Source organism: Ixodes scapularis, unplaced genomic scaffold, assembly GCF_016920785.2.
Source record: "Ixodes scapularis isolate PalLabHiFi unplaced genomic scaffold, ASM1692078v2 PGA_scaffold7__128_contigs__length_106722199, whole genome shotgun sequence".
NCBI classification, from domain to species: domain Eukaryota; kingdom Metazoa; phylum Arthropoda; class Arachnida; order Ixodida; family Ixodidae; genus Ixodes; species Ixodes scapularis.
The window spans coordinates 34,191,089-34,218,591 of NW_024609882.1; the positions used below are offsets into that span (position 1 = coordinate 34,191,089).

General features: G+C 46.0%; 1 protein-coding gene across 2 annotated transcripts in view; it reads left to right on the forward strand.

Annotated features, from left to right (window-relative positions):
- The first annotated feature begins 17,196 nt into the window (after nucleotides 1–17,196).
- Nucleotides 17,197–27,503, forward strand: part of LOC8030311 (Down syndrome cell adhesion molecule-like protein Dscam2) — a 388,417-nt gene continuing 378,110 nt past the window's right edge. For both annotated transcript variants that reach the window (XM_042286160.1, XM_042286159.1), the window contains exon 1: nucleotides 17,197–17,308. The gene's annotated coding sequence lies outside the window, so the exon portion shown is untranslated. The remainder of the gene's footprint in view (nucleotides 17,309–27,503) is intronic.

The window sequence follows — 27,503 nt, forward strand, 5'->3', positions numbered from 1 at the left end:
AACTCCTGTCCTTGGTCGTCTCCTAGTTTTAAGTAGTTCGCTTGGTTCGCTTTTCCAGCGTCTTGGTCGGTCTCGTCGATGACAGTCGGTTCTGCGAAGGAAATGATGGCCTCTGCAATCGATTTGTCTGGCGTAAGATACATTTACCCGGGAGCCTGGCATCGAACTTGTCTCTAGTGATTGTTTGCTACTGATCCAACGCACGACTCTCCCACATATAAATAAAAAAAAGACAACAACAAATAGTCATCTTTCATTTAGGCCTAGCATACGCGTCCGCAAAGCAATCTTTTTGTCGGTCTTTTTTTTTTTTTTTATGCCATCACTACTTGAGAACGTCGCCGACAAAGAATATGGTCTTATTCTTTTGAGAGCACAAGGAAAAGTGTCGAAATTTCGACCCACATGTCTTTTCTTAAGTAGTGCTGTTTCGCCTCTATATTTTTTTCTTCAGTGCCTGAGTTTTTTTGTTAACGACTGGGTTGGCCATTTGCGCAATAAAAACGAGCACCACTATATATATATTTAGAAAATTGGCGGTTACAATATTACTGAATACATCTTTTTGTGGCTAAGAAACTGCGCGCTATTGCCTAAGCCAGTCCACTCCTACCTTTGTGTGTGTTGAAGTTTTTAAACTGGCCGAGGTTTTGGAAGTTTTCTTTTCTACCACACATTTAGTGTGAAGTATGTCTTTAAATATAGTCTTGTGTCTCTACTATATAAAAGAAACTAAGCGACGAAAATTGAAGAGCATAATAATTTTGTTGCCTTCTTCATACAAGCTCTGTACATGGTTATAATGTGTAAATATTGGGAACTATGCAGGATGTTTGATTGCAATTCGAATACCTTTACTCAAAAGATACGTACAAGATATGTTGAATATTGTGGTCTGTTTAAGCGAGTTATATGTCCAGTGGGACATAATATTTTAAGCTAATGGTCACGATTAGTGGGTAATTATTTATACCCTAATAAAAAAAAACGCCTGTGGGGCCCTCTAGGATCTCTGAAAGGTTTAGACGTACTCTTTAACAATTCCTAAGAGGTCTGATATGTCCGTAGAGGTTTTCTAAAGAGCCTGATGGCGTACCGCTCAAGACTTTCTGATGGGTGTGAGAAGCCCGAGATAGTTTTTTTTTTTAAAACCTTTGTGGCGTGTCGCAATTTTGTCCTGAAAAGGACGTGACGCATCAAAATAGTTTTAACGGGTCTGTTGGAAAACCAAGTGACCCTTCAGGATATACGCGTCTGGAGAGCCGCTTGCCCATTTTGTATCGGCTCAGTGTGCGCATAAGAGAGACGCTATCTTAGTGGGCTGCTACTTCCGCTTCTACCTACGTCCGGCTTCAGAAGATCGTCCAGCGAGCTCTATTACCGGCGAGATGTTTTGGTGGCGCCCTCGTACGGTTATCTTTCTTGACGTCATGACCTTGCAAACAACAAGTTCGATGGTGTTTGTAATGAGCATGGTGAAAGCTCGAAATCATAGCGCTCTGAAACCAACACTGCCGACACCGTCAAAATTGAAGTTCTTACATTCCTCTTATTTCCGTCGATGATAAATTCTTTGCTGACGTCACAGTCAGCATTCGGCCAATCGTGGAAAGCCGACCGCAGCGACGCTTTCGATCGCGCTCGTCGCCAATAGACACCACCGCGACGGCACCAGGAACGCCAGCGTGACCCTGATTGAGATTTTATCAACTTTGGCCGATGTTCGCGTTCGTAATCTTCGCTGACGTGTCGCTGACAATGTGTACCTATGGTTCACCTGCTCAGTTTTAGGAGTTGAACTATTGTACAGACACGCAGGAACTAAATAGCTCCAAGCGAGCGACGGTTTTTTTTTTTTTCTGAGGAGCGTTATCCTAGTGGTTTTCCTTCGTACTAGCGCTGACGTCAGGACTCGTATATGTGAAGCAGACAGGGGGGAGCCCATCAAAGCAAAGAAACAGCTGTTATCATCCGGGTCGTCTCAGCGTGGTTTGATTGAAGGAGGGAGAACGCCCGCTCACCTGGAGCTATTTATTTTCTGAGTGAATGTACATCTCAGGAATTTACACAGCGGCATTGTGAGTACCTCGAAAGATATTTTTGCGACCAAGAACTCGGCTGCAGCTATTTGGTCTGAATATTTTTGTCTACAACTACTTCCGCTTGTATTTCAGTACATGTTTGGTTTCAGACCAGGTTTCAGTGTTTCAACATGCATGTAAAACTCAGTTTGAAACAAACTTCCAATCACGTTTTAAACAACTGAATTTTTGGTTTGTAGTTCACAATCCTTTTCGCGTCTAAAAGTTTGAAAAACATGGGAAGCTCTTAAGCTTCGTCCTTAAGGGTGGAACGCGATAGCGTTATCGGGTGCCGTTCGCAAAGCCTTCTCATATAGACGCGTGCTCGTTGCCAAGTCGTGCAACCGTGTGTTCTTGTCGGTAGTGTCACGTGTCACGTTACGTCATACATGGCTCTGACGTCAGGACACTATCCACCTGCCAAATTTGGCGGCAACAATTTCCGCTAGATTCGGCCGGTAAATATAATTTAGGGGGTAAAACACGGATGGTAAATCCTATAATGGGTAAATACCACGCGCATCCAGCTGTGACGTCGCGTGTGGCACACGTGGCTGCGCGCGTTGCATATGGGATTTTTTTGGTCCCGCCGACGCCGACACCGACGCCTGAGTTTTTGCGACGCGAGCTCCTAAACGCTATCGCGTAAAAGAGTGAGGAGGTCTCAAGGGCTGAAGGGTTTGAAGGGCTGAAGGGTTTGAAGGGCTGTAGGGGTTTGAAGAGTTGAGAGGGTCCCATAACACATAGTGCTGAAGTGTTATTTTCAATAAGGAAATGTGTGAGGTAACTTTTTAATTAAGAAAACTAAATATATGGCTCCGATGGGAACTTTGCTGAACGTCATGGAAAACCACTAAATCAGTAAAGTTTAGAACGACTTCGAGCCCGCAGGAAGCAGAGTGTTGGGCTTAATGTACGTTTCGTGCATCAGGCAAAAGGCTCTGGGTGCGAAAACGCGCTTGCTCAGTTTTTCGTCCCTTATCAAGCGTATTATTGCAGTGTACGCACAACACGCACCATGGCTGTTGTGCGTGTTGGTAACTCGTGTAACAGCTAGCCGACAGAGGCGCGCTCACTTGCTAAAGTCAACGCTGCGATGCAAGCCAAAGCCAGATGCGCCAGTGTGGGGGCGACGCGGAGAGCGAGAAGCGGTCGCCTGGCGAACACCGGGTGGTTGTGACGATGCTTGGTGCACACTCGGGCCTAATACTTCGTCTACCCTTACAGGGGCGGTGCAAGAACGTTCAATTGGAATGCTTTTCACTTTACACGAGCTTATACTGGCGCTAGTGGTACTCGGGGATGCTCGCACGCAACGCCACTGGCCAAGAAATACAGTAATAATTGGGGTTGTGGGGATATTTATACAGCGTGTAGTTAATCAGCCATTTAAAGTTGCGACGAGTCACTGGCTGTAAATGAGCAATTTAGCCAGTGCGGTACAACGGCTAGTCATAGCTCTTTAACGTGCATCACGCAGTAGTGATAAACGACCGCACGCCGGTATGATTTTCATCCAGATCGAAACGGGCAGGAGTTAGAGAGAGAGAAGTGTTGAAAAGAAAGGAAGCCTGGAACTTCAGAGGTTAGCAGGGGTAGGGACTGAGCCAAGGATCCTTGGGTTCTGCAGCGCGAGCTTTCGCTCCACGTGCTCCCAGCTGGTGTGCGCTAGCCCACTCGGCCACCGACACTCCATCCAAGAAACTCCTTTGTTGTGGTGTACTTTCAAGGACAAAAGCGAGCGTTTTCATTCAGTCTTTCTTTCGCAAAACTTAAAGGTGCCATGAAACGAATTTTGGGCTGGGATAAATGATTTTAAATTGGGACTTTACTAATCGCATATCGTTTAGTTGGCCAAAAGAAAGAGGGTAGAAAGTCAAAAGCCAGCTTTTCGGTACGAACATTAGAAAATATAGCGGACTATTCTGTACTTTCTTTCCTTCGATAGCTCTACGCCTTTTCACTATGATACATCCGCGCTTCCCAAAGCGCGTCAGCGGTGCCAACCTGACGTCAGCCGAGCCCAGCTCACGCATTGGACACGAGAACTGCGTCACTCGGACGTATGCGCTCGTCAACAATAAATCCGTCGATGAATATTTGGATTCGGGTTCGTGGCCAATGAGTACCCTGACGGAATTTATTGTCACTGGGGAATGACAGGTTCTATGGTGTGCATAAAAGCACGGTGGAAGCTAGGAGTCATCGCACCGGTACCGAAGAATGTCACGACGAATTGATTTTACAAATCGCATTTGAGTTAAGGATTAAAGCTAAGGAGGAAGAAGTAGGAAAATCGTTTCATGACCCCTTTCATAACGTTGCTGGGTGGTCGTAGTACCGCCCAGTGGCGATATTTGAATGCGGCTCATAAATTGAGCCCGAGCATTGCGTGGGCACTCAATTTGGGCTCGTAATAATCAATGGCTCGAGAAGCATCCGGGTACTGGCCCGTGTCCAATCGCTGCAATGACGACAACAACCTAACCACAACAATGTGTGGAACTCAGTGCGTGTTTTGCGCCTTGCCAACCCCAGCGCGTGGCTATGATCAACATTGGCGGCATATAATCGGCTCCGGATCACGTGGCCGCTTGTTCTGGCTGCGAGTTGAGGGGGTGAACGCTGTTCGTTTTTTCTTTGTTTTTTTCTGCGACTTAGATTGCGTGTGGTGAAAAACGAACGGTGTTTCACAGGCCATTAACGTCAGGGATCGTTATAAACGATATTTGCGCAAAGTACGAAAATCATTGCATCGGCCCCTTTAACAGGAAGCTGACACACTTTTTGAAAAAAAACGAGTTGGACCTGAATTTTGTTGAATTTTGATGCTATGAACCTGAATATCACGTTCGCTTTCCTTGAAGGTGTAACTAAACGCGAGAAAACTAAAAAACCTCCTACCAGTCTTGACGACCTACTAGGTTCTTTGGGCCGCCAAGCGCGTGTCACGCGTCTGAGCAGCGTGTGCAATTGTAAGCTTGCCAGGTATATTTTTCTGCACTGGCACTATTAGCGATGTGCGCCGCCAAAAGCGTCGCTGTGGTCAGCTTTCCACCAGAGCCGTGTATTGGGAGAGTTTGGCCAACAGGCGGAGCAAAGGCCGCCGCCAGCGCCGAATATTCCCCCCGCGCTTAGAGCGTAAACTAAATTTGTGACACAGCGTCGACCAATCAGGAGACCGCGACGTCAGAATATTGCAAACGACATTCAAAGCGTGAAATAGAGGCGTTCAATCTCGGCCACTCTGCTCCATCTCACAAATGTCGGCAGTGAAGACAAAGGTACAGGCGCGTGAACCTAGCTCAGCAAAACGCTTTCGTTTGTATGTGAACTCGTGCGTAGGAGCCACTTTCCAAAGCCACGCGCTCGTGCCCATGCCTTTCTCTGCACTGCTGGTGTTGGCTTGTTAGAACAGCGTTCTGGAGACGCGGTGTCCCGCTCAGCTCGTGCGCTGGCTTTGGCAGTGCTTTCTTTCACCGTCTCAGCTGAGACGCTGTTTCTAGCAAATTGGCCCTGGTTTGGAGCGCACGTTCGTTTATTCTACACTTGAATATTGGCGTGACGAAAACCTCGCACGCACAAAGTTTTCAGTCACTGAGAGTTACACCTTTTAACTCTAGCGACGCTAAAACGGCTTGAATTAGTCGTGTCACAAATTTAGAGCTCAGGACCATCGCTAGGGGCTGTTTCGCGGCCTGTGGTTGGCCCCGAGATGCTCGCCTATTCAAACCAATGTATGGCCAAACTCTCTCGATAAACGGCTCTGCTTTCCACGATTGGCCAAACCATGGACATATGTGCACTGTCAGATTGTCAATTTTGACGGTGTTAGTTTCGGATTGCGATGGCTCCTAGCTTTATACTGTGCTTTTTAAACACACCATCGAACTCGTCGTCGCACCCGATCGTAAGTAGCCAGAATAACAACTGGTGACGTCACGGCGAGGCAAATCCCAGTCGTGACGTCACGGAGGGAAACCATAAGAGGGCGCCACCGAAGCATCTCGGGGCTAATACTCTGTTTCACCTTATGATGTACCGCAGGAAAGGCTACAAGCGCGAGTTCCTTGCTCTGGAGCACATCTTGGTGGCACAAGCTCTCGTGACTTAAGAGCAGCTGCCAACGCTATGAGCTCACGCTTCCAGCCTTCGCTGGGGTAACACATAAGGTGAAACGGAGTATAGTCGTGACCTCCCTTTCTGCCCTTTTTTGAAAATAGCAACACTGCGCGTGCATAGCTTTGACAGGCGCTGAAGATCCGCGAGAGCAAAGATGCCGAAAACTCCTGTTATGACGTCAGGCTCCGGGAAGAGGGGCTCTGGTGATACTTCAAAAATGCATATCTGGATCCTCCATGCACCAACTTGAAAAATAATTTCCATATTCGCGATCCTGGAGGCCAAATAAAGGCCATTGAAGTGTTTTTACAGGAATACAGAACCGCTTCAGTTTTCCTTTAAAGGAACAATGACAGCGCTCAAACTTTTTTTTTTTTATTTTTTGCCAAGCGATTGTTATGGTCTTAGAAGGCTACCCAATCTATATTTTGCCACAGCGACAAGTTTATTTTTAATAAAATCAAAAAACGCAATTGCTTGAGACCGAAGCCGAAGGTGGACTGGGCGAGAAAGAAGAAATATAGAGGAGGAGAGAGGTGGCGGAAGTCACGTGGTTTTGATACTTTTTTTTGCCCCAAAAACACAGTTGCGGCTTTTTAGAAGTCACAAAAAAATGGGTATTATACCGGGTGAAACAAGGAGACGGTAGGCTCTTTAAATCGACCGGAAAATTCGGTTTCTTAACCTATCGCGCTACGACTTTGTGCAGCGTTGCCCACAGATGGTGCATTTTTTTTCGTAAAATTTGCAAAGAGCGAACTTACCTGAGGAAAAAGTAAAGAAAGAAAAAGGCTTAGCTCCTATGGAAACGCAGCGACGCCACCGGTCTGCAATCAACACGACGCCGTTTCGCACGGTAGACAAGAGATGGCGCAAGCGGTCGCGACGCCAACCCAACGCGCCAACCACTGATCTCATAGAGATCAGTGACGCCAACTTCCGCCAACGAACGAGCAGACGACGCCGAGAACCGGCGTTTTTAGCAGACAAGGAACTGCAGTTGCTTGTTGTTACCGCGCCTGTTTTTGTTTCTGCAACTGTCGCCGTTTGCGGAACGCGCGCCGCTTTTGATTCGAAAAGATCGTCTGCTAAAAACGCTGGCTCTCGGCGCCGTATGCTCATTCGTTGGCGGCGTTCGTTGCGCCATCTCTTGTCTACCGTGCAAAACGGCGCCGTGTTGATTGCAGACCGGTGGCGTCGCTGCGTTTCCATAAGAGCTAAGCCTTTTTCTTTCTTTACTTTTTCCTCAGGTAAGTTCGCTCTTTGCAAATTTTACAAAAAAAAATGCACCATCTGTGGGCGACGCTGCACGAAGTCGTAGCGCGATAGGTTAAGAAACCGAATTTTCCGGTCGATTTAAAGAGCCTACCGTCTCCTTGTTTCACCCGGTATTTCATTTCTATTTTTAATATTTTGTGCGTGCCTTCGATGGCCTACGACTTTGATTATATTTGGCGGTTGTGTCTAAACCATAGAAAACGGCACGTGGCCACGGGGAAGAGATTGAGCGCGACTCAAACCGGCCAGTTCTCGATCGGCTGTTTGCGGTAAAAAAAAAAAAAAAAACACGAATTTTGAGCCGCGAAATTTTTACTGGGTAGTTGGGCTCTCAAATGTGATGTAGAAATAATAACCTTGGCGAGCATAAATACCCTGTCAGTGTCCCTTTAAGCAGAGACTGTAGCCGATCCGACATGCATGGGTTGGATCATGCTCATGCTCTCGTGCATGAAAGCACGAGGTCCCTGCTTTGAAATGTTTTTTCCGCCCAATGAGCTCTCGCGCTACAAATTTACGCCTCAAAGTCAGGAGCGCGGTCTATATTACATCTCACAAACATCTAAAAGGTGATTCCACGTCAATTCATGCAATGATGGTCCGGGTCATATTTTAGATATTTTTGTTAAAAATATATATGAAAGCCATGTTTTTGGGAGGAACATTCAGCTAGATTTGAACGCCGTCACAATTTTTTTCGCTGAGATATAAAATAGAGAAGCTTGAGGCGTGGATTGAGAAGATTTCACAATGCTAATTTGCACAGTCGTCATTTCCTTATCGAACCTTTCACGGCACCATAACTTTTAATTGGTTTTACAAAGGTTATACAACACATACATAAAAAATTAAAAATATCCATAAAATATTTCCATGTAAACAAAAATATCAAACATGGCACAAAAACGCGTTTTAGAGACATATTCACAATGTTTTTGCAAATGAACCATCTTTCATAATACTTCACAAAACACATCAAAATGCGCGTATTTAAATATTCTTTACGATTATATAAAGATAATATGCCGAACCTTAAACATATTTTTGTTATCAACGCGGAAATTCGGCTGATTTCTCAAAATGTGGCAAGATTGGGCGTCGATATTTAAAAAACTCCATCTTTTTATTTTCTTTAAACTCCCCTTGGCACTTTGCAGTGACTTGAACTAACCTGTGATTGCAAAAGATTGAGTAACATATGACCTCCAAGCGGGAAAAGCTACGACAAACCTTCACTCGGAGCGAGCCGACGCCTTTGTCATAGCGGCTTTGCCGCACAGCACCAACGTTTTGAGCGTTAGTTATGGCATGAATTTTATATTATTAAAATTCTTTTTTTCATAAGGGCTGAGTATTGGTGACGCGAAAATGGACTTTGAGCTGGAATACCATTAATTAGCTTACAATTCACAGGAACAAAACGGCCCCACTGTGCGAATTCGCTAACTATGCATAGATAAGCTTAAAACTCTCAGTTATGCGAGTGGCCATGCATACATCCAGCCTCTCGGCATATGATGACTTCCACAGATGAGAAGCCTGAATTCCTCTCACAGGTTTTATGGTGGTCCACTCTGCTTGCTTTACCGCACGAAACTCTCGAACCCTTCCACAGATAGGTGGAACATGCAGACATTTGTTACTTTTTTACGTAGCACTTCCACAAAGTCTTTAGCGGTGGCAATCGTTGAGTTGAGTGAAGATCTCAACTTGGTGAGCGTTGGTTCTTCCACCTACTTCATCACAAGCGCTTTCTCCGTTTCCAGTGGCTGAAAAGATCCATCTTGCCGAAGAGTGCGGCTTCCGAGACAATTCGTGGAATTGGAAGCGATTCTTGAAATGCGCCGCCGCTCCGTCTGATACAAAAATTATTTCAAAAAAGACTGGAAAAGGAACATTAACATACTCTTTTATGGCCTATGTGGCTAGAAGAGCGTGAGCTGTGTCATGTGTCGTGTACCATCGGTGACAACGGCAAAGCTTTGCGTGCCTTGCGTGGACGTATACCCACACTTGTGGAGAGAGACACTTGAGTTTTTTTTTCAATGAAAACTCTGCACTTCGGTTGGAAAGAGTACTGTCCATTTTTCCGCAAAATCGAAGTGGAACATCACTGCCTTCGGTGGTAAGGCGGTTCTTGTGTCATGTATCAGGCTTCGTTCAAGGTCAAGGGTGTAAGAATGCCTCATATACTTTTCGCTCTCCTATTGCCGCAGGAAGGCAGAAGTGTCCATAACCTTTTTGACGAGTTCGCCAGCGTCCCATAACGCGAAACAGATCTCTTCGTCTTCGTCGAGATGAAGCGACTGCAGCGAGATGCTCTGCGTTTTTGGGCACTTTTCGCAACGGCGCAGAAAGCAACCGTTCTGGGGAGCGCAGAAGAGGTAGATGCGCTTGAGGTCGTCTTCAGTAAATGTCTTCTTTGGGGCATTTGTTATTGCCGTTAAAAGCAACTGAAAATTGAAGCAATATATGCATGCGCACACCTCGTGCTCGGTACTTTTTTTTTTACCCATTTTGGTCGCAGGGAATAAAATTTGGAGATGCCTAGTTCGGGTTGGGGATGGTCCTTCCTAAACAGCTGGTAAGCTTCCTTAATAGAGCGGGTCATAAACCTTTTTACGACTTTGAACATGTCGTTGATCATGGCTTTGACGACGTCCTTTTTGTCGGGGCTTTGAACAGAGCACGCGAGGTCGTCGCGTGTGTAGTACTCAATTGCAACCCCCACGTCTTCGGCATTCGCCTTTTTCCCCATGTAGGGATCAGGGGTTGCCCAAACACCACCTTTGCGCTTTAGTTTTCATGTTTGATCAATCATGTACGCAGTCGCACCCGACACCAGACGCAGTATTGTTTTCTTCATGATGATTGGTGGCAGAAGCACGTACAATCACTTGCGTTCCTAGTAGGAACTACATGCCTTCAGCACTTCGCAAAACGCGTCAAACCACTCTGCGCAGTGCTCACAACTGTCTTCGAGTTCGAGAGTTTCGTGCGGTGAAGCAAGCAAAATGGACCACCGTAAAACCTGTCAAAGGAATCCAGGAAACTCATCTGTGAAAGTCATCATATGCCGAGAGGCCAGATGTATACATGGCCATTCGCGCAACTGAGAGTTTTAAGCTTAGGTATGATGCATAGGTAGCGAATTTGCAGAGTGGGGCCGTTTTATTCCTGTGAATTGTAAGCTAATTAATGGTATTCCAGCTCAAAGTTCCTTTTCACGTCACTAATACTCACCGCGTATAAAAAAATAATTTTAATAATATAAAATTCATGCCATAACTAACGCCCAAACGTTTGGTGTTGTGCGGCAAAGCCGCTATGACGAAGACGTCGGCTCGCTCCGAGTGAAGGTTTGTCGTAGCTTTTCCCGCTTAGAGGTCATATGTTACTCAATCTTTTGCCATCACAGGTTAGTTCAAGTCACTGCAAAGTGCCAAGGGGAGTTTAAAGAAAATAAAAGATGGAGGTTTTTAAATATCTACGCCCAATCTTGCCACATTTTGAGAAATCAGCCGAATTTCCGCGTTGATAGCAAAAATATGTTTAAGGGTGGGCATATTATCTTTATATATTCGTAAAGAATATTTAAATACGCGCATTTTGATACGTTTTGTGAAGTATTATGAAAGATGGTTTATTTGCAAAAAAAATTGCGAATACGTCTCTAAAACACGTTTTTGTGCCATGTTTGATATTTTTGTTTGCATTGAAATATTTTATGGATATTTTTAATTTTATATGTATGTGTTGTATAACGTTTGTAAAACCTATTAAAAAAGCTATGGTGCCGTGAAAGGTTTGATAAGGAAATGACGACTGTGCAAAGTAGCATTGTGAAATCCTCAATTTCCACGCCTCAAGCTTCTCTATTTTATATCTCAGCGAAAAAATTTGTTACGGCGTTCATATCTAGCTGAATGTTCCTTCCAAAACATGGCTTTCAAATATATTTTTAACAGAAATATCTAAATTATGACCCGGACCATCATTGCATGAACTGACGTGGAATCACCCTAAAGTAGAGTGTACTAGAAGGACCGAGTGGGGTGACCGGAGTGTTATTTAGGTACCTCCGCATGTGGAAAAAAACGGCTAATCCAAGCCACTTTGGTCGTAGCGCCCTCTCGGGCACTACGTGCAAAGCGGTTCGGCTTAGCCGGTTTTTATGAAAACCGCGTTGCGTTCCAACGCCAAGATCGTTCCACAAGCGGCGGCGCCGAAAAAACGCTTCGGTCGTCTCACTCAGTCCGTTCTAGTACACACTACAAAGGTGGTGCTGCAATCGAAGAGGCTTGGGTCCATCTGATCGCTTTCCACATTTTGAGGTGCAACGGAAAGCATGAGTGGAGCCTGTAGCTCATCCCACTCGTTCCTTCTAGTTCACTCTATCTGAAGTGCAGACAATGGTATGGGGCACGAGCGCATGGATTTGGAATGTGTCCCCTAGGCACGAGTTCTCGTACAGACCAAAGCATTCTGCGGAGCTCGGCTCACACACCTGCGCCTTGTCCCTACTGCAGACATTTGTGAGATGGGATATAGCTCGCGGATCGTGCCTTCAGGCCATGGTATTTCTAGGAGGAACTGCCACTGTCATTTCGATGCATGCACTGAAGCGCGTGATGGTAGCGCTAGTGGGCCTTAGAAAACGATCTACTAGAACTCCCTATTATAATTAATTTTCTGCGAGCGGAGGGGAGCGGAGCGAATGGTTAGAGCGCAAAGCGCGGTTTGTTTCGACGCCTAGCTTGGAACTCCCTAAAGGGCTCCGTAAAGAGTGGACGATCGGGGCCCTTCGCGGCACAGATAAGTGCTCCATGGAGCGATATAGTAAGTTACTCCACTACTTCTAGTGTTGACTCTGCCTGCCGCTAGACGCCGCTGCTGTGAAAAAAGTTACATTTCGAGATTCGTGCTATTATTTTGTCCAGAAAAGTGTTGATTAATAAACGTGGTGTAATATCATTTGTAGAAACATTGGAACCACTTACATTATTCGTTGTTACATCATTCATCTCTTCGAAGCGGCAGCCTCAGCCCCACGGACACCGCCGTTTGGATGGGGCATGGAGGTAAGAAGCTTCTGGGGGCGACATGACGCTATGGAGAGGAACACGCTTCCGACGATGACCACAACCAAGAGATGCAATTAAACAAAAAGAGGTTGGCGCCAAGCCAGCTCTCTTTTTTGTCCAATAACGTCTCTTGGTTTTGGTCATCGTCGGGGGTGTTTCAATCTCCACGCCGTCCAGAAGCTTTCAACCTCCATGGGATGGGCGCACGTTGGGGCGCTGGGTCGCGTCTTCCCGTGACATTTTGGCATCGTTGTTCCTGAACTTAAAATTTGTAAATAATACATTTTTTTTTCAGCGGTAAGGTTGTTTTATTTGCTGGTTGCCTGAGTTGCCGTGAAGAGACATATATCGCTCCTACATCGGTGTTTCCATGTACCATGTGCGCGCACTTACAAGTCAAGTTACGGGCAATAGTGCTTTAGCACAGAGTAATTTTCTATTACTCAATAGTTTTCGCGTATGACAAGCGCGCTAGCAATACCACCCATGACCACCCATGACCACCCACCTTTCCGCCGTGCTTTGCATCGGTGCGATGGGCGCTCGTTGCATCGTTTGCATGCATAAGGAGCCGCAGGTGGTGCAGGGCCGACGCGTTGGCCGAGAACGGCGGAACGCTGAGCTTTAACCAGCAACGGTGCTCGGTCGTGGTGATATAAAACACTTTATTATGCGCCAAGATACTGAGGAACATGAGAAGACGAGAGCTAGCTGCTTTAAACGCCGGACGCCATCGTTCCGCGTTCTTATGTGTCTTGATGAAAACATTTCAACCTACCACCACCAAATGATCATATAAAACTGCGAAAGCTTCCTCCTGCATCGGCATGCAGGTGTTTGTAGCTACAGTCTGCCTGTATGTAGTTTTGCCTACAATAAACTATTTTTGGAAAACTTTTTGTTGCCGTTATTTCATTCTAACGAAGAAATGTGGCTGCGCTAAAAGGATGTCATTTACCATAAATGGTTACTTAAAAATATTTGAAAAGTAAACGTGTGAGTCTCTACAAAAATTAAAGAGAAGCTCTCAAGCGAAGCCAAGCGAATGCTGAAACTAACATTAATCGAAACCGAAACTAATTTAGCGCATCTGCCAACTGCTGGATGTCTTCCCTGTCCTTCCAATAGCTATGTTCGATTTACTTCAACCGGTGCAGAAAAGTGCAAAGCAGTGTACTTTCGATCCTATTTCAATACACATACCGGAAGTACAACACACTACACCTTTCTGCAACGGTGTAGGAGGTGTAAATAAATCGACCAAAGAGTAGACACTCCCAGAGACCCCAGCGGCCCAGATCAAAATTGATCTGGGCCGCTGGGGCCTATGGGAGTGTCTAAGTTTACTATATTCCTCCATGCTGGAACCCTGTCGTCGGTTAGCAGGCCATATTCCTAAATTTTTGTCAGTTGTTACTTGTTTTAGACGCTTCGTTCGCCTCCGTATCTGTTCTGGTGGCGCTTCGTTGCCATAGTCGTGACGGCGGTCACATCTGACGCGTACTTCATCGCATGGAAGGAAGCAGTGGTATGGCTGACAAGGTGCCTTCCTGCCTCTTTTCTCCTGCTTTTCGATGGGCGTCACCTGAACACAAATAGTCCCAAATAAGGACTTAACGCTGATGGCTGATGTTCTTCGGCCAATAATATTTCAAGATTGTTTTACAAAACGTATGCGGTTTTTAATTACCCAGTGGCCGTTTTTTTCTCTCTGGAGCATGGGTTTAAAGTTTCAAGGTGCGGAATTGACTTGGAATAATCGGAGAATTGTCCAAGCGTAATAAGATTACACTCTATGTAATGGAAGCTAACTCCTTTCTCTCTCTCTTGTTCGTTTTTTCCGTTTCTTGACGCTTTTGAAGTCTAATACAAGCTTCTAAAAATAAATAAGAAGTTTCTTAATGTAAAAATATAGCGAATGTGAGCATTTTGCTTTTATATTGTGGCGAACGTTTCAAAGTGGCAAGGACCGAAAATCGAGAAATATGCTGAGCCCATAACGATGATCCTTCCAATCTTGTCAGCAACTTCTCCATTCTCTAGTCTTTCCAACTTGATGTCCAATTTTTTTTTATCCAGTATCGTCGCCAGTTTTATTGACAATCGTGTATTTCAATCCCTCCCATGTCCAATACTTTTTTTCATTATTATTATTATTTGTCCTTTTCGAGAAAAACGACCTTCCCTTTCCTCGGCATTCCTTTTCTTTTTTGTTTTTCCTTCGTAGAGGCTACCCCGGCGAAAATCTGAACAACATTCTGTTTGTTGGCCGTTTGTTTCTTGTGTCCTCCGCCTTGTATGAACCTCACCAGCAATGCTCGTTCATACCGTCTCCTCCGGTTTGGCGCTTGCCAGCTTTTATTCCCCCCCCCCCCCCTCCTTTCCCCTTTCTTGGACAGTGGCGGATACGTTCAAACGACGTGGACATCAGAAGAAAAGGAGCTCCCCAAATCTACGCCCCCCCCCCCTTTTTTTCCCCCTTCATATAGGGCCAAAGTAAAAAAATAAATAAAAAATAAAACGTAATAACCTTAAAAATACGAAAAATATAAAGTATATAAGAAGAAATGAACGGCGCTTCCTTTGAGCAGAAGGGCCACGGGATTGAATCGCGTTGTCACGTCGTAGCCTTTTATAAAGTTGGGGAACGAAAGTGAACCCGCACTTTCGTATAAATAGCAATTGTATAAAAGTAGATGTAGCCAATGTTATAAACTGAGAACGTCCAGTATCCGAAAAAATAAAAGTAAGGAAAGACGAGTCGCATCTTTTATCGTGCGCTTTGGACGGAGCAAAGAGACGAACGAATCCGCGGCTTACACCATCCTGGAATGCATTTCGGCGCCTCGAAAAATAAATAAAATAAATATTAAGTAGAGTAAAAAATGTAAGAATAAAATGGGCAGAACTTAACAAAGGAGGGGAGCTGTTGTCTGCGAAGCGTCAACGAGAGAGACGCTACAACAACAAGGACATCAACATCATAAACGAGAGCGACAACTAAGAAAACACGACCACCGCTATAGGAACATAGATGTGGCGCCGAAATTTGAAAATACAAAAGAACTGAGCAACGAAGAACTAAACGCAGAAATGCGATGTCCAGGGGTGTCGGGGAGAACAGGATATCCGGGTTCTGTGTGGTTGACTTGTTTTATTCTTTTTTTTTGGCAACGCTTGCCGTCGCTTTTGTCGTGGCTAAGAAAAATGGTTTCGGACCGAAATGCGCCTCGCACCACGAAACGTTCGCGCTGCGACAGGAAGGACGACGTCTGTGGGGGCCCACGTTTGTCTGAACAAGCTTATTGCAGGGCGGACAGAGAGCGTCATCTGCCGGGAATGAAAGGGATGTGTAGACGGTCAAAACAAAAACAAAAGAAATTCATACATAGACATTGCCAATTTTGAAGAATTGATGGCTGAAAATAGAGGATCTAACTACTACGCCGAAGACGACAGCAAATGTTAAGCTATACGAAACTTACGGAGTCGCTGTGAAAGTAGAAAACTGAGGGACGACTTTTGGTGTATATACCGGCCGACTTCCGCGGAACTGCCCTTGTGACGGAAACAGCGACTGAGATCTTGGAGGGGTAACAAGCAAGCACCCACTTAAGAAAACAAGCAAGCAAGCAAGAAAGGAATCAAGATAATAGGAGAGAAGGAAAGGCGAGGGATGAGAAATATTGCGAGCTGGAGAGGACGACAGAAGCCCCGTCACTCTCTCCTTCTCTCCCCCATGTTCGCCCTCTCCCTTTCGACCAAACGCTCGCGCATGCGTAGTCGAGGCAAGTGGAGCAGCGCGCGGTCGAAATCTCGAGCACCGGTTTAGTGTTGGGGAGATCTTCGGTGCGGTCGCGGTCGCGGGAAAAAAGCTTCCTACGCGATATGTGGCGATTCTTTACCCGAAAGAGCGACGGCGAACGTCCCAGGTAGCGTGACTCGGCGATTTGTGCTATTCGTCGCGCGTGAACTAGATGCGTCGGCTTCGACTGAGACCTCTGGATCTTGTTGGAAGACTTTGGTAGACTGTTTGGTTGGAAGGAAAGAAGAAGCCGAACCACGTGTTATTTTGTGTTCGGCTGTTGCATACGTGGTGCGTGTGAGATTTTTAACGGTGCCTCTTCTCGTGCAAGCCTGCTGATTTCGAAGTTCGTGCATGTGTGAAAAGTCCACGCTGGTCGCGTGCGCGCTTTCGGTGTCTTCAATTCTCGGCAGTGCGCAAGAGAAAAGGGACAAAGTTGTGACACTTCAAGTATTCGTGCAACTAAACAACTTTGGTCAGGTAGATTGTCATCAATGACCGAGGAAGTCAGCGCTGTTCGAAGGCAGCGCCTCAACGTGATGTAACGATCGCAAGCACTTCGTGTACTTTCATCCTACAGTCTTCTGTCTTCGCAACCATCTTCCTCTTAGTATGACAACTATTGTCATTAGGCAATACTGCGTTAAATGTTAGACTTCAGAGTTTACTAAAACATACGAGTGGTCTCCTTCAGTGAAATACGGGTTGGAATATTCCCCGTTGCATTGCCATCTCAGTGTTCGTCAAACCGAGTTCCACCTGTGTCGTGATGAGTGTGCCGTGAACGAAAACGGGGAAAGAAAACACCAGAAGTGGCATCATGCGGCTTGCTGTGCGCCATGGGCCTTGGACAACGCCGCGATTCGCTTCGTGGCTAGACAGCTTCTGGGTCTTGATCATCCTATCTTCGTTGTACAGTGATGTTGACGGGAGCTTTGGTAAGTGTTACGACGTGTCTAAATGATTCCTACTGTTTTTCGTAATCGAAGCTGAGCCCGGTTTGGGCTGCATGTGTCTACACGCAGGGTGTCTATTCTTAGGTAGAGTAATCCGTCCGGTCTTGTTTGGGCTGGTGCAGTGGTTCCTAAACTTAACGCTACTATTCGGTTTTCGCAAACTTGAGTTGTTGCAGGTAGCTTACATCATACACCGGACCAGCTTATGCTTTGTGTAGGTTTAGATAGCAGCAAGTTATTTAGTCCACATAGACGTCTAGTGTCGCCGCTGTAGATGACTCATTTAGCCAGTGCAGTAGCTCTGCTAGCGTGGGGTCTTTAGCGTGCATCCCGCAGTAGTGATACACGTCCGCACGCCGGTACGATGCTCATTTAGATCAACACAGGCTGGGGTGGGGATTGAATCAAGGATCCCTGGGTTCTGCAGCGCTCGTTTTCGTTCCACGTTCTCCGAGCTACGGTACGCTATCAAACTCGGCCACTGATCTCGCACCGCACCAGCCGAAACTCCTCTCCCAGGCGGAGTGTTAATCGGAGATTTAAGGCCTGTTCACACATGCAGCGGAGTGCTACAAGCATAGCGCTGACCTCGCGCTAAGCGCGTGCTGACGGGAGCGTTCACCAGCTCTGTATTGCACCGCCAAAATTGTAGCTCATGGCAGGCGATAAGGAGCTGACGACACGCGAGGAGCGCTACATCAGCGCTTCGCTGCATGTGAGAAACGGCCTTTAGAGTGACACTAGGTAGTACATTTCGTCGCGGAAGGAATAATCGGGAGTTTTAGTGAACCGCGTTTGCCCATCCGGTACGGTTCGATGGGCCCTCCGGTACGAACTGCGTATATGGGAGTCTTCTGCTTTAACGCATGCGCAGTGCGTACCGGAGGGCCCATCCTACCTTATCGGATGTGCAAAAACGGTTCCCTGAAACTCTCTAATGCTGGGGGTGCCTAAACGAGTCATCTCGTTATTACGTTAAGTTTGGGGAGGGTATGTTCGCAGTCTTGTATATGTTACGCAAAAAAAATAGTAATTGATTAAATTTAAAAAAAAATCACGCTTAAAAGTTTTTTTAAATTACATTACTTGTTTACAAGAGAAGAAAAAGTAATTGGCCGTTACTGAAGACTGACCGTTAGTTTTACGATTTTTAGAATGACCGATTTTTTCTTTTGTCGTTTCGAAAACGGTTTTTTTTTGTACGGTTCATTATTGGAGTAGGACGACCAAATTATAAACTATTTATATTCTTAATCCGCCATTTTTGGTAAACCATCCTTCTGTTAGAGACTGTGGAGGATTCCTTGTAAGGAAACTTGTAAAAACGAAGGGCACCATTAAAAAGTGTAGGAAAAATAGTAAACGTTGCAAGTAATTTTAGCAGTTCCTAATGAATGTATTAAAATAGTTACAAAATTACTTTAAAAGGTAACGGATGGCAAGTCATTTGATTACTTGTAGTGAGTACCATTCAAGTTCATTTTACGTGCTATTTACACGAAGGTTGCAGGTGTAGAGACTTCGCTTACACCTCAAACCCCTCTAAATATAACGAGACATAGCGACGATACGGTAGTTAACTCGAAACGCTCTACGGTTGCGAGCCCAGAATTCAATTCGGAGTTCGAGAGTGGCAGGTCATTTCGGTCTTCTCTCCGTAACGAGAACGTGAAAACATACTCTGTGCCACGCCACCTGGGCCGGAATTTAACTTAAACGCGCTAGATACCCACGCGACGCCGTAATCACTACAGCGTAATGCGAGTTTCGAGCCAAGTTTACGAGTCGTACCGAACTGGCACAATGCACTTTCCACGACGTAGATCCCGGAGTCGCCATTCGTAGCTTTCCATCACGTAAACTTACAGAATGGAAAGGGACCAGGTCCGGCTTTCTGGAAACAAGCTTAGCTAAAGCTACGTAAAAGAAAGCACTTTCCAAGCTGTCTTAGGAGCAGAGTGCCACGTATACACACTGAAGATATTCTCGAATGTATGGCCGTGGGACCTTGGCGGCCAAATTATTACGATCGCTTTGCCCCTCAAAAAAATACAAAAAGCCACTTTTTTTTTTGCTTCAAAAGCAACCATTCGTCACCCAAGTTTGATCGCATCGGGGTAGTTGATTGAAGCGTGCAGTCGACACCCTACTCGAAGTTTTTTTGAAGATTGTCCTTTGGTTGGACGAGAAACTTGGAAGGAGTGGCCGACAAAAATATTCACTTTCGGCGATGTTTTTTTGACGTACTAAACGGCGCAGTATACTGTTATCGCGAACAAGCGATACTCGGCTTCTTTGTTGTTGTTTTTTTGTCTTAGAAGCGAAACGTTTTTGTTTAAACTACTAGCGTGGTGGGACGCCGTCATCTAGGCCCCTAAGCTAAGCGGCACATTTTGGAGCCCGCCAAAGCTTTTCCCATGTTAAAATGCGAATACGTTTTAATGTCTTATGCGAGCCAACGCCGCGCTGTGTACAATGGCTCCGCACAGTTAGCACAAATAAGAGAATGTTGGTATATTGCTTTTCTTTCTTGCACATCCTTAAAAGTTTGGGCCCCACCGCTAATACGCAATATAAGAGACCGTCTAAAGACACTTTCGGAGGAGCGTTTCTTCATTGTGTGACAGGTCCCGTCAGATAGGTCATACAAACAAATGTCTGAACACATATTCCAGGCGTACAGATATAGTACGAAGCAAACATGCTCGGAAGATATCTGAGGTTTGTCCGCGGACAATTGTGTCATAATGTCCGCGGAGAAACTCCGTGTGTCTTTTGTACGATGTAGGAGCGGTAGAACTGAGGCATAAAGGTTTCACCGCTCAATTTTCAGCACGCAAATTCCTTAATAAAGTATGAAAAAAAAACATATCCCGCGTTGCGCAAGGTACATTAGGCAGCAAATTTATGGTTGTGCCTCGTTAATACAGACCTTGTTAATACGAATACTCCGCAAATAGATAAGATTATCTGGGAAAAACTGGGTAAACAGAAATTTTCTTTCTGCTTATGGATAGCTCACAGTAAGGACATTTCCGGGTTTTTTTTCGGTTTTTTTTTTGGGGGGGGGGGGGGGAACGGAGGTGTTCATGTTAACTAGACATTAAGGTATACTCATATTGCACAACTACCTCAAACGCCCTTGAAACTTGGTAACATTCGCGCCACAGGAGGACTACACACATTTCATTCACTCCAGATGGCATTTATATATGCCCGACGAAGTTCGAGAAACTCCTTCCGCTCATCAGACACCTTCTAGCGTGCGCAAACTGCACACGTGACCGAAAAGAAAACAAAAAAAAAACACGTGCATAGCTTTCTAGCAGAAAGGTTTTTCGTGTCCATTATCCTTTTAGGACATAAACTCGTGGCATGGCCGCGCGAAACTCGACGTTACGGGTATGGTGCAGCTAAGACGGCGTCGACGATGTCAGACCGGCAGAAGCCGAGAGTCTCATTTCGCAGTGTCGAAGCGGAACGTGCACTACAGAACAAAACGGTGCCTCGGGCCGGAAAGGGAAAATCCCCTGGGACGCGGGCGCTTCCTGTTTATATTGCTGACGTAGGAAAGCTGTCCTATTTTCCTATTTCATTAGGCTCCTTCGGCATCGAGCTCCGAGAAACGAGCCACTCGTCTTTTTACACCGATGGCCGTTATAGGCGAGGTATCGCTGTGGATTTCGTGTGCGCTTCGCGCACGGCCGTGACGTCATCTGACGTCACGTCACGTGATACTGCGACCTCACTGAAAATGCTTATCGCTGTACTTATTGCAGAAATCGCAACGTCGAATGACGTCACATCAAGTAACTCTGATAAGTCGCGGGAAGCTCTTCCTGCCCAATATACCAAAGAAATTGAGACGTCGTAAGAATGTGAGCGTAAGTAACACCGCTACGCCATATGGCGCTAAATGTTCGTTATATATTAGCATAAAAGTTTCCCCGCCAAATTTAGCGAGGAAATTTTTTTGCTAAAAATGACAGTGGCAAAAATTTTGAAAATTCCTCCGCTAAATTTTTTCGGAAAGTTTAGAGGTACGTGAGGCAACAATGTCTCGTGACACTGTGACGTCACGTTATCACGTCACGTGGCGCTAACCGTCACATAACGTCACGAGGTCAGTGACGTCACAATGTCGCAACGATGCTGTGCGCTTAAATTAGCGGGACATAAATCCGCGAAATTAAAAGTGAGTAGTGCATTCTGTTGCAGCGTCGCCGTTCATTTCCAGTTCATGGTAAAGAATCTGAAATCATTGCAATGCCTCGTCACTGGTAACTCGTAAAAAAAATATTATTTATTTTTTCTTTACTCATCAAACGCTCGCAGCGCCTGTAAAGACATTTTGTTTTGCGGGGGGCACAATGCTTTATTAAAAATAAGATCCTCAGTCTCGCGGCATCATGTCAGCAGGTAGCGAGTTCCGTTTTATGACGGTCCGCGCAACGAAGAATATTTAAGGATATTTTACATGGAGAGATGTTTCTGAACCTTGCAACGACGCTCTAACCTAGAGGAATGCTACTGTGATGAGTGCAGATACGATGCAACATGAATTCCTCCTTGGTTACGATAAATTTATTCAAACGCTTTAAGCTGGGGATTTTTTACGCCGCTCGCTTAAAGGTATCGTTAACACAAAATGAATTAAAATGTTGCTCCGTCTAACGCGCACTTCTATACCTTTTTATTCGCAAATTATTGCAACGCCCATCACTTGCAGGAACTCTTTGAACCTCGAATACCTTCTGAGCAAACGTCGTTTGAAATTCCCGTAAGCAGGGTTACCGCCGAATTCAGAAACCTCACTCAAACTACACTCAAACTGAAGGGCCCCTCCACTTCCTCGAGGAAGGCGCGAGGGCCGGCGCTGGCCAATCGCGAGGACGGATCTGCCGTCGCGATAGGCCAGCGCCGGCCCTCGCGCCTTCCTCGAGAAAGTGGAGGGGCCCTTAAGTTTGAGTGTAGTTCGAGTGAGGTTTCTGAATTCGGCGGTTAGTATACTCCGTTTCGCGTGAGGTCCGAGTGCACTCGAAGTTACCATCAAATGGTGTCATTGAAGCAAGTGTCAAAAGGGTATCAGCGTGACTCTCGGTGGGCCTTAAAGCGTATTCTAATCGCAACTAAATAAATCATGCAGCAAAAAAAAAATACCTGGATTATAGCTTGTTTGGGTTAGCCGGTGATAGAAAACACACAAACGACGAGCGCCGTGACTATGCACTTTTTGGGCTGCTTCATCAGCCCCATCGGGTCGTGGCGTCAGCCGCGCTCGGACTTGGTGTGTGAACTTGTGGAGTAGGAAGCGACTACTTCACTGCTAGTGTTTGTTGTGCCAAACCACAAGCGATAAAACTGCTATACTGTTTCCGCGTAGCAACGGCCCTTCCACGCCATCGACCTCCGCGATGGCTTCGCGCCTTCACCATAAAAGTGGGAAAACTTCAAGCCATATGTCCAATCTCCCATCCGCATTAGCGGTACGCGTGCGCTCGTTTTTCTACTTGAGTTTGATTCAATAGTGATCGAATATTTTATGTCATAAGTGTGACAACTCAAAAGGTGTCTGAGTCCCCACATTTCAGGTTTTTCTTTTTTAACCGGCTTTGGAACAATTTTATCATTTTTGTCATGGCATGGCTAAACGCCATTCGTGTCAAACACAATTGCACTCCCTTCTAAAACAGAAGTTGAATACTTCGCCTGCTACTATTAACTCGCACGTGTTCTTGGCTAATAAAGATGAACACAATCGCTCGAGCGAAAAGATAATGCATAGGCGCTGCAAAAGCCCAATCATTTCTGTGCGAAGTTTCGTCTAGTCACGAGCACGCTCTCACCTGTAGAAATCGACAAAAAAGGCGTGCTTTGACTTTAATCTCAAGAGGTGAGCCTCGCAACTTTGTAAGGAATTGCGGTAGTTATTACCCGACATTGTAGTTATTACCCGTCATTTTCGCAATAATGCGCCGTGATCCCAATCAAAAAAAAAAAAAAAAAAAAACTTTTGAGTCGTTCTTTTCTTGTCCATTTCATAGTAATCGAGTCGGTGCAGTACTCAACAAGCATGACTTTAACCTTGCTGCACCTAAAGTAACTGGATCGTGGGAAAGTAGCACCAAACTCCCCGTATGGTCGCCATTTTGGTTCGTTAAATTAGAACTTGCTTCTTGACTTCTCCGTTCTTGGTGAGCGAATCTAAATGCGCCGGTGACGGGTATCTTTATAAAGACGTTTCTTGTGTACCGATATTTCGTTATCCACACACCGGCGAAACAATTAGCGTACATCGTCGTACCACCACCACATGCGGTGTCGGTGCTTGGAGGCATAGAAAAACAACTTCCTTGCCTTAAATTGCGCAGCAAGAACAATATCATTGCAAGTAAGAGATCCCAGGAGATTAGCATGATTGAAAAGTTGATTGCATACACAGTGCCAAAGACGTTTTCAGCATGATGATGTTCCATGCTGATTTTGGTGCGACTGTTTAAGGACACCCCACTCGAAGCTTCGAACATTTCAATGTACCGAAATGGAGGTTTTCGTGGCAACAGAGGCCGATTAGTCAATCGTCTTGCGAGGGATTGGTCGTCTGTATGTTAGTATATGTTTGTGTCCGGCTAGTAGGCGGGAAAGGCACTGGGGCTACTTTCCCAGGATTTAGTGACTTTAGCTACACCTTGTCACAATCTCTCTCAACACTAGCGCGCCTTACTTTTTTTTTTTTTTTTTTGTTACGGTCACGATTTTTTTTTTTTTTACATGAGGTTTTGTTGCAAACTCCGTGTGTGTGTGTCGTGTACACACGTCATAGCCCGCTAAAATTAGCGAATACTGTGTCGAACTAAATTTAGCCGAGCAGCATTTTCGCCAAATTGTGTCCAAAACAGTGTGTTTTGGACACACCAAAGTGTGTCCAAAACAAATTCGCATCAAACTTGTCTGCAGGCTTCTTTTGTGACGTCACAAATGTCACAGGCATTTTTGTGACGTTCGCCTAAGACAGTGTCTACAGACTGTGTTTTATTATATACTAGTGTGTGACCGCGTTTTAAAGGTTTCCCCCCCCCCCTTTTTTTTTAAACAAAATTCCAGCCGTTGCGCAACTGAACACGTGATCTCAACTCCTGCGACACGTTGCCACTATCTCTTCAAACTTTGGCGCGTTTGTTTTTTGTTTGTTTTTTCTCACCAGCGTGAAATTTACACATCCTCCGACTGAACTTCGACCGTTTTGTTGACTCGACAAAGAAAGGGAGTCGCCACAATTCAGCGGTGGCATTCCCCATCCCTCCACCTCACTGCCAAGCGGCGCAGTCAACGTTACCGGACTCGCGCGGCTGCACGATTTTTCAAAACCCCCGTCGCTTTAAAATAGTCGCGTCTCCAAACCAGACGCGTTTGCACGCGCGCGCACACACACACAGACACACACACATGCACACACGCATACACGCACGCACGCACGTACACGCACACACACACACACGTGCACACACACACACACACAAACACATTATCCGCACACATAAGAGTCCGCGAGCTCAGAGTTCGGACATTCCAGTCCGGAGTTCTCCCGAAATCCCCTTTTCCCGCCCTTCTCTCTTGTCCACGTCGCCATCGGAAACCCGATCCTCGTGAGCTTCAGCGACGATGGCCTGCTGCCTCCTGTTTGGAGGAAGCCCTTCTACTTTAGGAAATTGATTGGCAACCCGATCGCGCGCAGTGCGCTCTTGTAGTCGACTGCGTCGTCCAATAACTGGGACTCCAGTTGCGATCGTAGACCACGGAGATTAGAAACGACAAAAAAAAAAGTTAGACGTTTGTGTTCACGCAGCGTGAGGTCCGCCTGCCTTTGGAGAATGGCAAGTTGGGTTCGCGCTGTGGATGAGAATTCTAGCTTGTGTTGTTAGACTGCGAGCCTGGGGTCTTTAACGCGCACCAAGAAGTAGTGATACACGACCGTATGCCGATACCATGCTCATCCCCGTCGAAACGGACAGGAGTACGGATATTCCCTTTGCGAAATCAGATCATGCAACATTGGCGCGGTCGCCATTTTCTTGAGGCACCCACCGAGTGGTAGAATGCGAGTTTACATCGAACGTCAAAGTAGCCCTCGTGGCCACTACACGCTAAGGGTACGTGCCCACACAATGACGTACTCGGTTGACTGGCGCAGCTGCCACTAGGTGGAGCTTCTATTTTAAGGGAGTTGATTGAATGAAGTATGTTGAAAGGAGTTTATCACGGGCGAAAGTTCGATTTATCGCGGATTTTCGTTCGTGATAAATCGGGAAGCAAGTGTAGCGCGGTGGAACGCGCGGAGCACATTAGCGTATAGCCTGTTTCACATGCAGCAACTGTTGCAAAAAGAATCGGTGCGACAGCCGAAGCAGCAAGAGCGAGTGTGATCGCAATGTTTGGTTTCACATGCTCCAACAACCGCGCGATTTCTGTCGGCGCGGCCGGCTGTTCGGACACGGACGCGACGCGTTTCATTTTGCTTAAAATACAACAAAAACGTCTTAATAAACTCAATTATTTTTGCGAATACAATATGTCACTAGAAATTTTTAATAATTTGGCATTGAACCAAAAGCTTTAAGATGTCTAAATCTATTTTCGAATACGCAGCTATCGCGAATGAAAGCTGGCAAATGAACGGCTGGTTGACGATAAGGTGATCGCATCGACTTTGCAACAAAATATCAACTTGGTGGAAACCAGTCGCAGAGCTGCTGCGACAGTGCAACTGCAATTTTGAATGACGCATTATGCACACTGGAAGCAGTTCCAGATATTATGGCGTCGAGCAGTGTATTCAGTTGCGGAGCAGCGCTGCGTAATCAAATTTATTGTGAAAGGTAAAGTAAGCTAGCATAAAGGTTGAGAGGATCTCGAGCCTAGTACGGAAAACAAACGCCTCACATAGTTTACAAATGGCGTCAACTGTTTCCCAAAAAACGACACAGTCGCTGACAAATGAACCGCACGGACACGTTCGTCCGACTGCAAAACACGCAGCTCAGTCCTTTCTAAGCCTAACGACGTAGGGAGCTGCCAAAACAATGGCAGCAATGGCCGGACTCGCACGAGGAGCCCTTTGGAAAACTGATATAAATTTGTACCCGTTAGAAGTGTAATTTTCTTTGAAGGAATAAAAAAAGTCCCGGCCAGCCTCGAATGACCCTCGTAATGTTTGGTGTCGGACAAACATTAGGCGGCATTAATTGGGGCTTATTATGAAGAAAATTGGACGCGACAACTTTATTACAAAGTTTTTCGGTTTTTCTTAACTTTGGTAAACCAGTTTTTTTTTGTCATGTTTATTGATGTGCATTAGAAACGTAGAACCATAGCCTCCTAGACACTGACAAAGCCTAGCAAATCGCCACGAGAAGCAGCCGCCGAAATGAAAAAGGCGGAGCGGCAGACAACGAATAAGCAAAGCCACGTGACTGGCGCCCCGCTGCGGCGAGACACCGAAACACACTTCTCTCGAGCGAACAAGTGTGTTTTGGGTAATCGCCGCTGCTAAAGCTGTGCGCTGACGTCCAGGTTCCCCGAGAAATGGCTGCCTGATCACTGTGCTACCAGATCCTCGCGCTCCGAATCTGCAACCAGGCAGTCTATGGCTCCGTCGCCAAACTGCCAGGCTTCGTGATTATAGAGGAGGTTATGGTAGAACCCAATACTCACTTTCACTTTTGGTCCGACCGCCGTAGACACCCCAATCTGATGGGCAGGATTTAGCCGCACCAAAACGTGCATCATCACGCGCAGTTGTCGCGTTTGTGTGTTAGCCATAAACTGACGAAATTGAGGGCACACGGCACGGTGAGTGCGCCCCGATCTCGGACTTCCTTCCTGTGCGCGATCGGTGTAGAAGGAGATGAATAACGCACAGAAACGGCGGGCGTTTTGTGACGCCGCACCTTTGTCGTTTCTTGCTTGACCCCGTCGGATCCTAAGAATCGGCTGCTGTATGACCCAAAGTGAAATGGTGTATATTTATCTCTGGTGCCAAGAATGCAACGTGGAATAGCTCAGAGCCTGCAAACATTATCTTTCTCTTCCTCCACGGAAAGTCATCCCAGTCGGAAGGCGACAAGTTCAGCGATTGGACCCGAGCCCCGATACCAAAGCGTCCTTCGACGCGTTGATT